This window comes from Triturus cristatus, chromosome 2_2 (assembly GCF_964204655.1).
Source record: "Triturus cristatus chromosome 2_2, aTriCri1.1, whole genome shotgun sequence".
NCBI classification, from domain to species: domain Eukaryota; kingdom Metazoa; phylum Chordata; class Amphibia; order Caudata; family Salamandridae; genus Triturus; species Triturus cristatus.
The window spans coordinates 243,127,480-243,144,358 of record NC_140582.1 but is presented as its reverse complement, the minus strand read 5'-3'; positions in this window follow the sequence as shown (position 1 = coordinate 243,144,358).

The following is a 16,879-nucleotide window of genomic DNA, read 5'->3' as shown; positions in this document are numbered from 1 at the left end:
GGTGCAACAGTAGGGTAAGTGTTGGATAGTATAGGGGTAAAAATTGCTATTCTAACTCCAGGGGGTGCAACAGTATGGTAAGTGTTGGATAGTATAGGGGTAAAAATTACTATTCTAACTCCAGGGGGTGCAACAGTAGGGTAAGTGTTGGATAGTATAGGGGTAAAAATTACTATTCTAACTCCAGGGGGTGCAACAGTAGGGTAAGTGTTGGATAGTGTAGTGTAATATTATGCGTTGTAATGGTATGCATTGTAAAGGTAGTATGCGTTGTAATGGAATGCGTTGTAAAGGTAGTTTTTTAAAATGCGTTGTAGTGTCATGCTATGTAATGGAATGCGTTGTAATGGATGTTGCGTTGTAAAAAATGCGTTGTAAATGTTGTTCCCCTTCCCATTGCCTCCAAGTTGAGCCTGACTGTATTTGTGCCAAGCTACCGGAGAGTTAGGCAAAGGTTAATTTAGTGACTTTTGAGGGTCACCCTGACAGGTATTTTCACTGTTGCTTGAGCAGGATTAATAGCCCACTCAAACAACAACCCAATTTTTCACAATAAGTAATCCAAATTTGGATAGTACGCCATTAACACATCCTTTCCAAACTCAGATTTTTTATTTAGTCTGAAATTCAAATTGGGATTCGGTACTGTGTTGCACAATTGCAATTTGGGTTTTGTACAGTTAAAAACATCATTTTGCAGTCACAAATCCTTTTGCAAATCAGGTCCTCTGTTTTTATGGGATTCACAAGGAAAGAAAAAATTGTAATAACGCTGCAGAATAAACTCAATTTCTAATTTTCACATTTTCATTTTTAAAGAGCAAAAAATCATCTGCAATTGATGCTGCCATGGAAAAGCAAGATGCTAAACAATTGAATCAGACATACTAAATGTAAGTCATACAAACTACTTCTGATCATAAATTGGTGTCGGGGTACCAACACTTGTTCCTGGCTTCAGGAAGGCAAACTAATAAATTGATAGTTTTTGATCGCCCATTATGCATTTTACACCCTTCTGACTCAGAAGTGGATTTTGGCTGTGGAAGTAATGTGAGATCGCTCAGACACCTATTATGGAAAGAATCATGAGCTATACATTTACAGTTCTTTGTTCATTTTTAACTTTGCCTATTTATGAATTGGAATGTTTCTAGAATTTGAAAAAACATTCCATAGCTGCATGGGGTTTTCATTAAAGCCTTCTAAGCACTTCACTATTTGTCAGTGAGCCTGAGCCAACCGACGAGACCCAGCAGGTTGATGGCCATTTATTTTATTGTATGAAAAGAAACAAGGAAACCCTATGGGTCAGATGGGACCAAGGGTAGATATATTTTTCAAAAGAAACAAGGTCCCATTCAACTGGGATGGGTATAGTATCACAATTTTTCAGTCAAAAATGTATTTTATAGTGCCACAATCATACCTGCTTAAGCACTTGTTGCGCCCAATGCTACAGTCGTTTTTGGCAAACCCCCCCAAAGACCTCCCTCTTCACAAATTCCCTCCCTACCACTATTCAACAGTGCCCCTCATCTCTCCCTAGTCCCTCTCTGACATACTTTTAGGGGCAGATTTACACAAAACTGATGCCTCTGCATAGAGACGTCAGTCTCCTTGAGCCAGCGCCAAATGCCACCATGGATGCGCTGTACTTATACTACAGTTCTTCATGGCGCAAGGATTAACAGATGCATCATAAATTCTGACGCATCTGTTGGCCCAAAAGTGACGCATTGCTGGAGTTGCTCATGAAAGTGACGCAACTCCAGCAATGCGCCACAACAGATGGGTGAGTCCAATTCAAAAAGCCTTGCATCATTCTTTTCACCCGAGTAGATGGATGCTGTGAAATGTTGTAAATTTCACAGCGTCAGTTCTATATTGCTTTTTGCGTGGGAACGCCCACCTTGCACACATTATACCTGACGCAGGTATAATGTGACGCAGGGCTTTACAACATGACACATCTCCCTAGATGATAAGTCAAAACTGCCACTAGACAAACTCCAATCTATCCCCAGCAGGAAAATTAATTGCCAGAGTTATCTTAGTAACTCTGTTTTCAAACCCATAAATTATGTTAAACACATGCCCCCCCTGAGGTCAGCGCCAGGTGCGGCTGCACTAGCCACACCACCCTAATGTTCTGAACAAGATGCCTAGTTGCTAAATAAGTAGTGTTGTACCAATTGTAGAACATACCATCTTTTTAACATTCCATTCAGACTGTTGCAGTGTGCTTTCAGTAGAAGGTTGAAATTTAGACGAGATTTAAAATACAAACAACTGCATTTGCCTAATGCCTTATTAAAAAAAGACCCAGCATTCTGGTCCGTGCGTTTAACCTCGCTGTTTGCATACACACTAGAGTCCTCTACCATTCCAGATTAATGGCGAGGAAGTATCCTGCAACCAATACATAAATAAGGGGCTCAATCTCATCCTTACAACTACAGATTAATCGCCCTAATTGATGTTGAGGCAAAAATCTATGCAACAATCTGCTGAAAGATCTAGAGGACTGGGTCAATCGCACAAAACTGATCCCCAACACACAAACAGGCTTTCGAGCCGGGATGGGCACCTTAACAAAATTATCAGCTGTTACGCTCTTGGCCAATCAAGCTAAAGATCATTCAAAAACGTTGTACACCTGTTTTGTAGACCTCAAAGCAGCTTTTGACAAGGTCCCTAGATCCATGCTATGGGCTAAAATGAAGTTTTGGGGAGCCCCCACAAAATTGTTAGACGCAATTATCAATATCCACTGAAAAACATGGGTCCAAATAAAAATGGGGGATGGTTGAAGCCTAACAAACAAAATCACGAACGTAAATTGCTTAAATCGGGGGTGCGTTTTGGCCCCTGTTTATTCAACATCTATATAGCCGACCTAGACATCAACCTTCGTCTAACACAAGGGGACCCCCAAAATTGGGCAAAGTCCGAACAACAAGCCTGCAATATGCTGACAACATCGTGTCTCTCTCTCAAACGCCTAGAGGACTACAGCGCTTGATAAATCAACTAGCACTATACACAGCTTCAGTCCAACTAGTCATACATTTTTATGTGTTTTTTAAGCTCACATAAATAACAACCGAAATGTACCTGGACGATAAACAGCGACCCCCTGGACAGGGTGGGAACATACAAATATCTGGGTGTACTGCTAGATCAACCCCTCAATTTCAAGCTACAGCTAGAACTAGGGAAAGTCAAAGCAAAACAGCTACTATTTGCATTTAAAATCTTGCAAAAATAAACTGAGCGATAGTTCAACAGCCCATTTATTAACACTCGTTGCAGCAAGATTCTTGCCATCAATCACGTATGGATCTTAACTTCTAAATAGAAAGGACGCAACAGCCTTAAACACCGCACAAACCAGCCTCTTTAAGAATCAATTTTTAATTCCGCGATATATTCCACAAGCCTTGATCAGATTGGACTTCGGGTTAAAAAATCAGTTTGTAACAAGACAACGGGCCCTTGCCAAATATTATTGGAGAATGAGGGCAGGGGAGGAAGACTCTTTAGCACACTAATGCTGGCTGGAGGTTAAAAAGCAATCCAGATCGACTAACGGAGTTTGCTTTACCTGAAAACAATCCATCGCAGCTCTAAAACTAGAGGACGCTTGGAATACAATATCGTCTTACCCTGAATTCAAACAAATAGTTAACAAAACCATCAAACTACAATCTTGTTGTGTGTCGATTTAGATACCGTATATAGGTTTCCCGATTTATGTCCTTATATAGGCACAATTCGCATTGCCCACATTTAGGCATAGAAAACCTACCCTTTTTTAGGCATTATCCATGCTACCCAAATACAGGCATAGCCACCTACATCCGTTCATCTACGTCACAACGAGTTCTTGGAAAACCAGACTCTTAAGTATTTAGGACTTCCCCTTGCATGGATATTGATTTCTCCAAGAACTCATTTATTATGCATGAACATCTATTCCTTAGAGGTTCATTTATGACGTTCTTCGGCCCAATTTTTACTTCAATACTGGCATTCCTAAACACCTTCAAGGTATAAATATACCTTCACTTACCGTGGCAAACCACGGTTCGACTGCATACTTGCACGACGCGGCTCGCCACGGCAAGTTCGGAAGGAACTCAAGTCATCCTCCTCACAGAGAATCCAGCTCCAGTGTTTCTGACTCTCCTTGCAGGGTGTTAGAGATCAAGACTCGGAAAGAGATTCCAACCTCACTCATTCTAAGGTATGGAGCGGACTAGAGCCTAGAGGGACTTTTGGCAAATTTTGGCAACTATAGCTAAACTAGACTATAGACAAACAGTACCTACTTCTTTACCTCGTACTACACTTAGGTTAGGTACACTGGGGTAGAACTAGCTAGAAGCATCAGATGAGTATTAATATTTTGGCCTGTGTTGTTTATGTATGTATTTTATGAATATCTGTCATAGCTACACACCATGCTATTGCAGTATTATTTTATCTTACTGCTAACGCTGTACATATTTTACTTCGCAATCTGTCTTACGATTGTAGTAGTTCATATCTCTTGCACGAGAAATAAGACTGTTCAATAAACTCTTTTTATTGAAACGCCCGTCTATCTATTTCTGTGTAAATCTGTAGAAACGAAGCATGCACGATTGACTGAGTGAAACCGTTATCTATTGTTTCCACGATTCTGAGATTGTTTCGATTCTAAGGGAAACAAAGTTGTCATGTTTATGCGGTTGTCAGAAACGAATTCCTTCTTGTTTATTCGAGAAGTATCAAGTGACCTCTGAGTTAGCTGGCAAACACAAGTAATTAAGTTTAATGTACTCGATAGAGACATACTGACCTCAGTCCTATGTTAAAGCTATAGTGTATATTATTCCAATGCACAGGGCCTATCATGAATATAGGAACAACAATACAATCTCAGGTAATAGACAAAGCCTCCTTGACTTCAAAAACCAACGCCTGGATGGTAATGCCAACATGTAAAATGCTAAAATCCCAACCATATCTAATAGAATATTTTGCGAATCAAAAAAAGCAGAAATTGATCTTACTGAGAGTGGGTGTTTATTCATCAAAGAACTTACTCCGAAATGGAAACGGGTATGGCCCACAATGGATTGCCACCTTTGTAGCCAAGGAGAAGAGTCACTACTCCACCTACTTTATATTTTTCCGGCATTACTACACACACAGAAAGCCCTCTTACGCCATTATTGAAAAAAGAACAAATAAGGACTTGCAGATCCGCCGTAATAAAATGCCTAGGAGGCTCGACAGTACGGTGCAAGGTGATGAAGAGCAATTGAACACTATGGTGCCGATTCCAATTCCGATCCTGGAAAAACCGGGTATGAACCGTCGGTCGGAGCGTTTTCTCCATCCGACTCGTACCCGGGAAAAAAACATTACAAACATGCAAGTACGATTCGCACGGAAACACCATTTCCGTACGAATCGTAAAAAACACCGACCGACGAAAAAATACATGCCAATGTGATCCGAGACAGCGCTGACGTGACGTCGGGATGCATTCAGGCTGCGTTCCACGAACCAGGAAGTACGATCCGCACCGACGTCACCCCGCACGGATTAAATTCTCCGGCTGCCAAAAACTGCCGGGAAATCAGGACGACGTGCACAAGGAGCACCTGGACGCGACGGACAGCCATGGACCCGACCCAACGTGTCATCCCAGCACTCATAGCAGTCCACCTGCTCTACAGGAACCGACGCAGACGCTGCAGAAGGTCAGAAAAACACCCAGGGGCAAAGGGGGGGGGCAGGGGCAGGACACATAACCCCCACCCAAGTCACAAATAACACATGCCCTGGACATACCTGACCTGCAAGACCTGGTCGCCACGAGGGGGTGGGGGTGTGTCCAACAACGCAAGCGTCCGCCACAACGGAAGTGGATGTTGATGCGAACCGTCAACACAACAATACCGGTACGTACCGTACCCACGCCTTAAGAGCGTGGGTACGGGTCGTACCACGCCCACCCCTACGTCACCCCAACAATGGCGGTACGGCCCGTACCCACGTTCTGAAGGCCTGGGTATGGGCCGTACCAGCATTGTTGGGGTGATGTAGGGGTATGCGTGGTACGACCCGTACCCACGCTCTGAAGGCCTGGGTACGGTGCAGACCCCCAATGGGGTGCCATAGGGGTACGCACCGTACCCAGCCCTTCAGAGCGTGGGTACGGGTCATACCACGCATACCCCTACATCACCCCAACAATGCTGGTACGGCCCGTACCCAGGCCTTCAGAACGTGGGTACGGGCCGTACCGCCATTGTTGGGGTGACGTAGGGGTGGGTGTGGTACGACCCGTATCCACGCTCCTAAGGCGTGGGTACGGTACGTACCCAGGCCTGCAGATCGTGGGTACGGGAATGTACGGAGCGTACCCCCACCCGTGTATGAATGGAGCGTACCCACACCCCACCAGTGTATGTACGGAGCGTACCCCCACCCGTGTATGAATGGAGCGTACCCACACCCGTGTATGAATGAAGCGTACCCACACCCCACCAGTGTATGTACGGAGAGTACCCCCACCCGTGTATGAATGGAGCGTACCCCCACCCGTGTATGAATGGAGTGTACCCACACCCCACCAGTGTATGTACGGAGCGTACCCCCACCTGTGTATGAATGGAGCGTACCCCACCCGTGTATGAATGGAGCGTACCCACACCCCACCAGTGTATGTACGGAGCGTAACCCCACCCATGTATGAATGGAGCGTACCCACACCCGTGTATGAATGGAGCACACCCACACCCCACCTGTGTATGTACGGAGCGTACCCCCACCCGTGTATGAATGGAGCATACCCACACCCGTGTATGAATGGAGCATACCCACACCCCACCAGTGTATGTACGGAGCGTACCCCCACCGTGTATGAATGGAGCGTACCCGACACCCCACCAGTGTATGTACGGAGCGTACCCACACCCGTGTATGAATGGAGCGTACCCACACCCGTATATGTCCCGAGCCTACATGCCCAGACACAGGAGGGGTGGGTGCCTATCACTCCCAGCAGTGCCCAGACATAGGAGGGGTGGGTGCCTATCACTCCCAGCAGTGCCCAGACATAGGAGGGGTGGGTGCCTATCACTCCCAGCAGTGCCCAGACATAGGAGGGGTGGGTGCAGAGTCCTCCCAGCAGTGCCCAGACACAGGAGGGGTGGGTGCAGACTCCTCCCAGCAGTGCCAAGACATAGGAGGGGTGGGTGTCTATCACTCCCAGCAGTGCCCAGACACAGGAGGGGTGGGTGCAGAGTCCTCCCAGCAGTGCCCAGACACAGGAGGGGTAGGTGCCTATCACTCCCAGCAGTGCCCAGACACAGGAGGGGTGGGTGCAGAGTCCTCCCAGCAGTGCCCAGACACAGGAGGGGCGGGTGCCTCTCACTCCCAGCAGTGCCCAGACACAGGAGGGGTGGGTGCAGAGTCCTCCCAGCAGTGCCCAGACATAGGAGGTGTGGGTGCCTATCACTCCCAGCAGTGCCCAGACATAGGAGGGGTGGGTGCCTATCACTCCCAGCAGTGCCCAGACACAGGAGGGGTGGGTGCAGAGTCCTCCCAGCAGTGCCCAGACACAGGAGGGGTGTGTGCAGAGTCCTCCCAGCAGTGCCCAGACACAGGAGGGGTGGGTGCCTATCACTCCCAGCAGTACCCAGACACAGGAGGGGTGGGTGCAAAGTCCTCCCAGCAGTGCCCAGACATAGGAGGGGCGGGTGCCTATCACTCACAGCAGTGCCCAGACATAGGAGGGGTGGGTGCCTATCACTCCCAGCAGTGCCCAGACACAGGAGGGGTGGGTGCAGAGTCCTCCCAGCAGTGCCCAGACACAGGAGGGGTGGGTGCAGAGTCCTGCCAGCAGTGCCCAGACACAGGAGGGGTGGGTGCCTATCACTTCCAGCAGTGCCCAGACATAGGAGGGGTGGGTGCCTATCACTCCCAGCAGTGCCCAGACATAGGAGGGGTGGGTGCAGAGTCCTCCCAGCAGTGCCCAGACACAGGAGGGGTGGGTGCAGAGTCCTCCCAGCAGTGCCCAGACATAGGAGGGGTGGGTGCCTTTCACTCCCAGCAGTGCCCAGACACAGGAGGGGTGGGTGCAGAGTCCTCCCAGCAGTGCCCAGACACAGGAGGGGTGGGTGCCTATCACTCCCAGCAGTGCCCAGACACAGGAGGGGTGGGTGCAGAGTCCTCCCAGCAGTGCCCAGACACAAGAGGGGTGGGTGCCTATCACTCCCAGCAGTGCCCAGACACAGGAGGGGTGGGTGCAGAGTCCTCCCAGCAGTGCCCAGACATAGGAGGGGTGGGTGCCTATCACTCCCAGCAGTGCCCAGACATAGGAGGGGTGGGTGCCTATCACTCCCAGCAGTGCCCAGACACAGGAGGGGTGGGTGCAGAGTCCTCCCAGCAGTGCCCAGACATAGGAGGGGTGGGTGCCTATCACTCCCAGCAGTGCCCAGCCATAGGAGGGGTGGGTGCCTATCACTCCCAGCAGTGCCCAGACACAGGAGGGGTGGGTGCAGAGTCCTCCCAGCAGTGCCCAGACACAGGAGGGGTGGGTTCAGAGTCCTCCCAGCAGTGCCCAGACATAGGAGGGGTGGGTGCCTATCACTCCCAGCAGTGCCCAGACACAGGAGGGGTGGCTGCAGAGTCCTCCTAGCAGTGCCCAGACACAGGAGGGGTGGGTGCCTATTACTCCCAGCAGTGCCCAGACACAGGAGGGGTGGGTGCAGAGTCCTCCCAGCAGTGCCCAGACACAGGAGGGGTGGGTGCGTATCACTCCCAGCAGTGCCCAGACACAGGAGGGGTGGGTGCAGAGTCCTCCCAGCAGTGCCCAGACATAGGAGAGGTGGGTGCCTATCACTCCCAGCAGTGCCCAGACATAGGAGGGGTGGGTGCCTATCACTCCCAGCAGTGCCCAGACACAGGAGGGGTGGGTGCATAGTCCTCCCAGCAGTGCCCAGACACAGGAGGGGTGGGTGCAGAGTCCTCCCAGCAGTGCCCAGACACAGGAGGGGTGGGTGCCTATCACTCCCAGCAGTGCCCAGACACAGGAGGGGTGGGTGCAGGGTCCTCCCAGCAGTGCCTAGACATAGGAGGGGTGGGTGCCTATCACTCCCAGCAGTGCCCAGACATAGGAGGGGTGGGTGCCTATCACTCCCAGCAGTGCCCAGACACAGGAGGGGTGGGTGCAGAGTCCTCCCAGCAGTGCCCAGACACAGGAGGGGTGGGTGCAGAGTCCTCCCAGCAGTGCCCAGACACAGGAGGGGTGGGTGCCTATCACTCCCAGCAGTGCCCAGACATAGGAGGGGTGGGTGCCTATCACTCCCAGCAGTGCCCAGACATAGGAGGGGTGGGTGCAGAGTCCTCCCAGCAGTGCCCAGACATAGGAGGGGTGGGTGCAGAGTCCTCCCAGCAGTGACCATGGAAACAAAAGGGTGCAGTACCCACAGATACAATGCCCACAATTGTCAGCCAGGTGCTCAAAGACCCTGCAGAACACGTAACATGTGTGCAAGGCTGGGAGTACACACATGCATAGTGTGTAAAAGGGAACATGTCCACATGAAGTAACTTCAATATACTCCACACACAAGTACAGTGACCACCAAGGATATGTAGACACAGCTCAGCACAACATTTAGGAAACACCCTGCAGGGAAGATGTCAGGGTCCACAGAGGAAGGAACACTCCTTGGGACAATGTCACCATGCAGTAAGAGCATACATGAACAAAGTTATTTCGCAAATACCTTGTGATGGCACACAGATACCAGGGTCCATCCCACGAGCAGCACACTACTACATTTGCCAGACACCTAGAACATTATCCCCACCCCAAATCATGGAGCTGCACCACCAACAGCAATACTAGAAAAGCAGTAGTGTGCAAAGGGAAAAAAACATAGCTTTATTCAGCATTAAAAAAAGATTTGTCATTAAAAGTTGAATATGTACAAGGCCCATAGGGCAGTCCATAGTCCAATTCCTGGTGGGGGACACATAGGGACGCGTGTCCCCTAGCTTGCCTGCACAGTTCATACCTCCTTTGCTTCCACAGGGGGGGCATCATGTGGGGGGGAAGGACCAGGCACCGCAGGGACAGGGGGGGCAAGGGTAGGTGTTGTGGGTGCAGGGACAGAGGACTCCACCACAGGGGGTGGGGCAGCGCCAAAGGTGGAGGTGAGAATGGCGCTGCACACGGTTGCAAGGTCCTCCAGCGTCTCCCCTGCACCCGAAGGAACCACAGGCCCCAAGGAGGGGGGGTGTCGGAGGGATGGGTCGCAGCGCTACTGGGGAAGGGTGTGGACAGGGGGGGGACTCAACTACCCTCACCGAGGACTCCTTCGACCGCTTGCGGGGTGGTGTCACACTGGGGCTCAGGGACAGAGCAGCCATGAAGGATTCTTTGGTGGAATCCTGGCCAGGAGAGCTGAGGGGAGTGGATTTGGAGGTAGTGGGTTGTGATGAATGTGGACTCCCACTGTGGCTGCGTGTCTTCCGTTTGCCCCCCGACCCAGTGGGTGTGCCTACTTCACCCTGTGTGTGCGTGACAGGAGGTGTGCGCTTGGCCTTCCCTGGTGGTGTGGTGCCTGTGTCTGGTGGGGTGCGTGCATGGGTACGTCTGGGTGTGCTTTGGACAGGCATGGGAGTGGGAAGTGTGGATGGTGCAGGGGTAGGGGGGGACGTAACGCTGCAGGAGACCCACTGCTGCAGTCAGTGTTGAGTCAATGGACCTCAGCAACTGGCGTTGGTCAGACTGCGCAGCTGAGATGCCCTCCATGTATGCCTCCATCTGGGTGAGCACTCGTGTGTGGCCATGGAGGACATTAAGCATCGCAGTCTGACCAACCTGCAACTGGCGCAGGATGTCCACAGACTCGGCATTGGCGGCAGCAGTGGAGACAGGGGCAGGGGGTGCGGTGCCTGGCAAGAAGGAGACACTTGGTGACCTAGCACGGCGGGAAGGGACCAGAGCAAGTGGGAGGCCGGTGATGGGAATCGAGGGGGCGGGTAGAGATCGAGTGCTGCTGTCAGCTGTGGGAGCAGGCTCCGCCCCCTCTGGGAGATCAGCCTCGGACCCGTCAGCGTCATAGTCGGGGTGTTACTGGACAGGTCCTCCGCCTCACTCCCCTCGGCCTCCGTGCCACTCGATGCGCCAGACAAGACAGCACTGCTGCCACTGGTGCCTGCTCCCTCCTCACGGTCCATGCCAGTGTCTCCCTCGGAGTCCCCCGACGATGCTGTGGGCAAGGTGAAGAGACAGGAAATAATCAGACACCTGTATACATATGTCACATGAGTCAAATCTACATAGGTCACAGTGCATAGCCTGAAAAGCAACATGAGTAACATCTACAACACAAGGTACATATGTAGGCCCTGCAACACACAGCTGGTTGACCCACCATGCCACTGAGAAACAATGGAGAGCCTGACCCAACAGCAAATTACTTGCTATCAAATAGGACAGAGGAGCCAGGCTCTGGGGACAATCGTGCACAGCATCTGTACCACACAGCGTTGACAAAAAAGGGATGAGCAGGAACCATGTTATTAACTTTTTGCACATGCTGCAAAGCTAATACATTAAAACATGCCCAACATGACTGGGTCACTGCACCTTGAGTGTATGTCCAGACAAACATCACACACAGGCCAGACCTAGCAGGGAGACTTCAGATTTGGACATGTAGGCCTTGCCCGCACAAAGCACCCCCTACCTGAGACAATATGATTGAGACCGAGGAAGTACTTACACCTCTTACTCTGGGATAAAAACACATGGCCTGCACTAAATCCTGATTGTACACAAACTACCCCTGGTGCGCCTGTCCACATATATCATTGACAATCAACCATCATCAGATTGTCGTTCCAAGACACACAGGCACTGCCCACTGTGAGTATGCACAAGCAAAATTGGGTCACACTGTACAGTGGACACATGTAGCACAGTTTAAGACAATACAGATGAGGCCAGGGTACAATGCCACAGAGCCCAACCTATGCCGAAGACACAGAGAATGTCCACATTAATGGATGACACACTTGATACCTAGGGCACGGTAGTGGCCACACACCTCCATGGTCCTGGATGGATATGACTGCAACTGAAGCAACCGGCAGTACACTTTAAAGACACACTCCTATGTTGGGACTCAGCATCAGTGCCAACTGACATGGACCCCACAATGACTGAACTGGCCAGGGCACAGCCAAGGTCCCAAAACCTGTTACACTCCACCCCCACACATGATGCTGCAAGCATTGGGCACTTGGATTAACTGCCAGCCTAGATTACCTTGTGCAAGAGTGACTACACACGGACCAGGGAACACATGGCAAGGAGGGGAAGGGAGGAAGAACAGCACCGGTTTACTTTGGGGAACTGGTTATGCACTGCACATGTAAACCCTGGCAGTGTATCCATGCAACTGCGCACTTCCAAAAGCTGGTGACACACAACAAACACACATGTACCTACCCCCTTCCTGCTGCTGCTTCTCCTGTAAGTGCCTATCCAAGTCAGGGAAGACCACCGCCAGCACACGCTTATGGATGTGGGTCAGACGCCGGCGCCCACGGTTCTTCCGGCTCTCAGGTGAGTCCCCCAGCAGGACCCGTGCAATCCTCCTCGTCCAGCACCGGATATCCTGCCAGCGTTTCCTCACCTGGGCTAGGCGCCGCTTCCGACCCTCCGTATTCCTCACGGCACTGACGGCTTGCTTCCATATCTCCCCCTTGGCATGGACGCCTACCTGTGAGGATGCAAAAGTGAGAATACTTTAATTCACCTGAGCAATGACACAGAGACACACATATTAACAAATTGTCTTCTTTGAACAGGCCATGGTATGCAGGCAACTCATTGCACATTTGTCATAGGGACATAATCCACTGTGGAAGGCAAAATGCACTACGTGGCATTGAAAGTACACAGGTGGCATGAGGGGGCCACACAATCAATGATCCTGGATCACACTGTGCATCACAAGCTACACAAGGATTATGTACAGCACCTCAAAGCAGTCACATGCCCCAGCCCACGGACGCTACCTCAGCAGAGTACACAGACACACACAGGCACAGGACAATCACCTGCCATTGCCAACTGCGGGTACAAACCTCACTCTGCCCATGTGCCACTAGACTGGGGGGTGTCACAGGTGTGGGGCAGGCTCAGCACGGCAGTCACACAGCACTGCTCCCTGCTCACATCACATGGGCAGGGTATATCCATCCCTCGTGCAGCTGGTGTGCAACACTCCCCATATGCACTCACCCACATGACAGGGGACTTACACACACACCAATGTCCAGGGGACGAACACATCATTTGGACACTCACAGCACAGGTACACTAAACAAACACACATCTATGGGTACTGTCACCTGTCACACTGGGGGGACCACAGAATCACATCAAGACGGTAGCAACAACATTCCCAGGAGGAGTAGCCAGGCAGAATGTTGCATGCACCATGCATTGATTGTCACAGTAAGCACAATGCAAGTGAGGAGTGCACACAGGAACCACAGCATGCTCTGCATTGGAGACATAAGGCCTTCCCCACCCTGGGTCCCACTCGAAACAACATTGCATGTCTGTCACACAGGGACACAATGCCAGAAGTCACAGTCACAAAAAAGGCGCACAGTCTAAGCTAGTGGAGTCTGCACTCACCTGCTCTCCTGGTCGACCATACAGCATGGTGTACTGTGGGAGGATCACATCCACCAACGCCATATTTTCCTCCATGGTGAATGGCTGGGCCCTCTCCACAGACCTGGACATGGTGCCAGAGGAATCACGAGCAGCAGCAGTGTTGTGGAATGAAAGGATGTGCAGGCAAGTGCTCTCTCATGGGACCTGGCTGCCTTATATCTGCCTTGCTGGCCTGTTTCATTTACAGGAGTATGGAGTGATTGGTCAGTCACATTAGCATCCTACGTTTCCTCCAATCCCTTTAAACCTACCCCAGTGAGTGGCTTTGCATGGTTTAAAAATTGAGCATGATGTCAAGTCAACAACCACTTTGCAACAAAGTATATTGTTTCCAACCGACTTCTGCTGGCCACCTGATGCAATAATTCAAACTTTAAACTGGGTCTCCATGACAACCAGCATGCATTTAGGCCCTTATACTTGTCACTCATGTGTCCCCTATGTTATTTCAATATTTACACACAGGTACGGTCCGTTCCATGGCCCTAGGGCACCCCAAATGCAGTGATACGGACGTACACGCGTGTGTAGGGTCTCTATCACTATGGGAGTGCTGGCGTATGCGTACGCCATAGTGATACGGACCGTACATGCGTGTGTAGGGTCCCTATCACTATGGGAGTGCTGGCGTATGCGTACGCCACAGTAATACGGACCGTACACGCGTGTGTAGGGTCCCTATCACTATGGGAGTGCTGGCATATGCGTACGCCACAGTGATATGGACCGTACACACGTGTGTAGGGTCCCTATCACTATGGGAGTGCTGGCGTATGCGTACGCCATAGTGATACGGACCGTACACGCGTGTGCAGGGTCCCTATCACTATGGGAGTGCTGGCATATGCATACGCCATAGTCGTACGGACCGTACACGCGTGTGTAGGGTCGGTCCGTATCACTATGGCATACGCATACGCCAGCACTCCCATAGTGATAGGGACCCTACACACATGTGTACGGTCCGTATCACTGTGGCGTACGCATACGCCAGCACTCCCATAGTGATAGGGACCCTACACACGCGTGTACGGTCCGTATCACTGTGGCGTACGCATACGCCAGCACTCCCATAGTGATAGGGACCCTACACACGCGTGTACGGTCCGTATCACTGTGGTGTACGCATACGCCAGCACTCCCATAGTGATAGGGACCCTACACACGCGTGTACGGTCCGTATCACTGTGGTGTACGCATTCGCCAGCACTCCCATAGTGATAGGGACCCTACACACGCATGTACGGTCCGTATCACTGTGGCGTATGCATACACCAGCCCTCCCATAGTGATAGGGACCCTACACACGCGTGTACGGTTCGTATCACTATGGCGTACGCATACGCCAGCACTCCCATAGTGATTGGGACCCTGCACACGCCCTCAGAGCATATGTACGGTGCGTTTCACACCTGACAGTGGTGACAGGCGGCACACAGAAAGGAATTGAGCTGTCATACTTGGCCAAGGCTGAACATCAAGGCATTGTCTGTGCAGTACTACATGTGTCGGGCACAACTGGGTCAGGCTGTGATGTGGCACTATACTCCTGAGGTGTGAAGCTAATAAAAGTATGATGAGCTGTGTACACATGTCATGTGTGATGGTGCCCTATGTGCCACACATCCCCTTCACTCCTTTGACATGTGTGCATGTAGTACAGACTTGTTGAGCCATGCGTCACTGGCATGGCACAGTCACCGACACCCGCAACTGTCCCCTGATGCCAGGTTCACGGAATATTACCCCTGACATGTGAATGCCCGCGTTGCACGCTGGAACTATGTCATGTGTGTGTCATGTGTTCCCATAGGCTTGCTGTAGGTGTTTGGTCAAATGCATCTGCAGTTGCTGCAACCAACATGTGTCTGTGTGTAGATGGCCATGGCACACTGTTACGCACACCAGCCCACATGTGTAATCCGACGTAAGGTGTGTATGTATGCATCGACACGGAGTTTCAAAACAAGGACATATCTGCATACTCTCAATGTATGTGTGATCAGTCTTGATATGTAGTCCTTCATGGCAAGGTGTGTGGTCTGTCCTTTTTCTATGACATGTGACCTGTGCCTCTAGTGTTCCGCAACCTGTCTGTACAATAAACATCCTTCTTCTGCACATATGTGGATGTCTGTAACTCCTGTAATGCGTCTGCCTGTTCACTTACACTGGCCCACAGCTGGTTTCATGGCATGGCATATTGAGGTTGAGAATCAACGTTTGTAGCTGGCTCTTGGTAGGAGTGTCACCTGCCTGGCATATGTGTCCAGGGCATATTGCACAGACCTGACTCTGTATGTAGCACATGTGTATTGCCTGTTGTACATGTGCTCAGTACATTGACACCATCACTCGATGGCCTGACACCCAAGATGAAGGTGATGGCAGCCCTACATTTCTTTGCCACAGGTACCTTTCAACATACCATTGCCCATGTTGGTGGCATGTCCCAAACCATGTTCAGCCGTGTTCTGCGTGATTTTTTAGAGGCCATGTTGGATCACCTGGATGAGTTCATAAAATTCCCAACTCCTGAGCAGTTGACAGGTGTCAAGCGTGAGTTCTATGCCCTGGGAGGGATGCCCCATGTCATTGGGTCGATAGATGGAACACATGTGGCTTTGGTACCACCACAGGCACAGGAGGTAGCGTATAGGAACCGCAAGCATTACCACTCCATTAATGCCCTTGTGGTGTGTCTTGCCAACATGGTGATTTCACATGGTGCTCGTTTTCCAGGATCAGCACACGATGCCTACATCATGAGGCGTAGCAGGGTGCCTGAAATGATGCTGCAGCTGCGCAACGAATGAGCATGTATTGTTGGTGGGTATACTCTGGCAGTCCTGTATTTAATGTCATCTTCCTGGCTTACTGCTTCTCCTGACCCACTGTTGTCCATGATGTTTCCATGTAGGGGACGCTGGCTATCCCAACATGCCATGGCTGATCACGCCTCTCCGCAACCCCAGCACGGCTGCCGATCACCGCTACAACAATGCCCATGGGCGGACCAGGCGAGTGATAGAGAGGACGTTTGGCCTCCTGAAGAGCCAATTCCGTTGCCTCCACAAGACCGGTGGCACACTCCCATATGCACCGGTG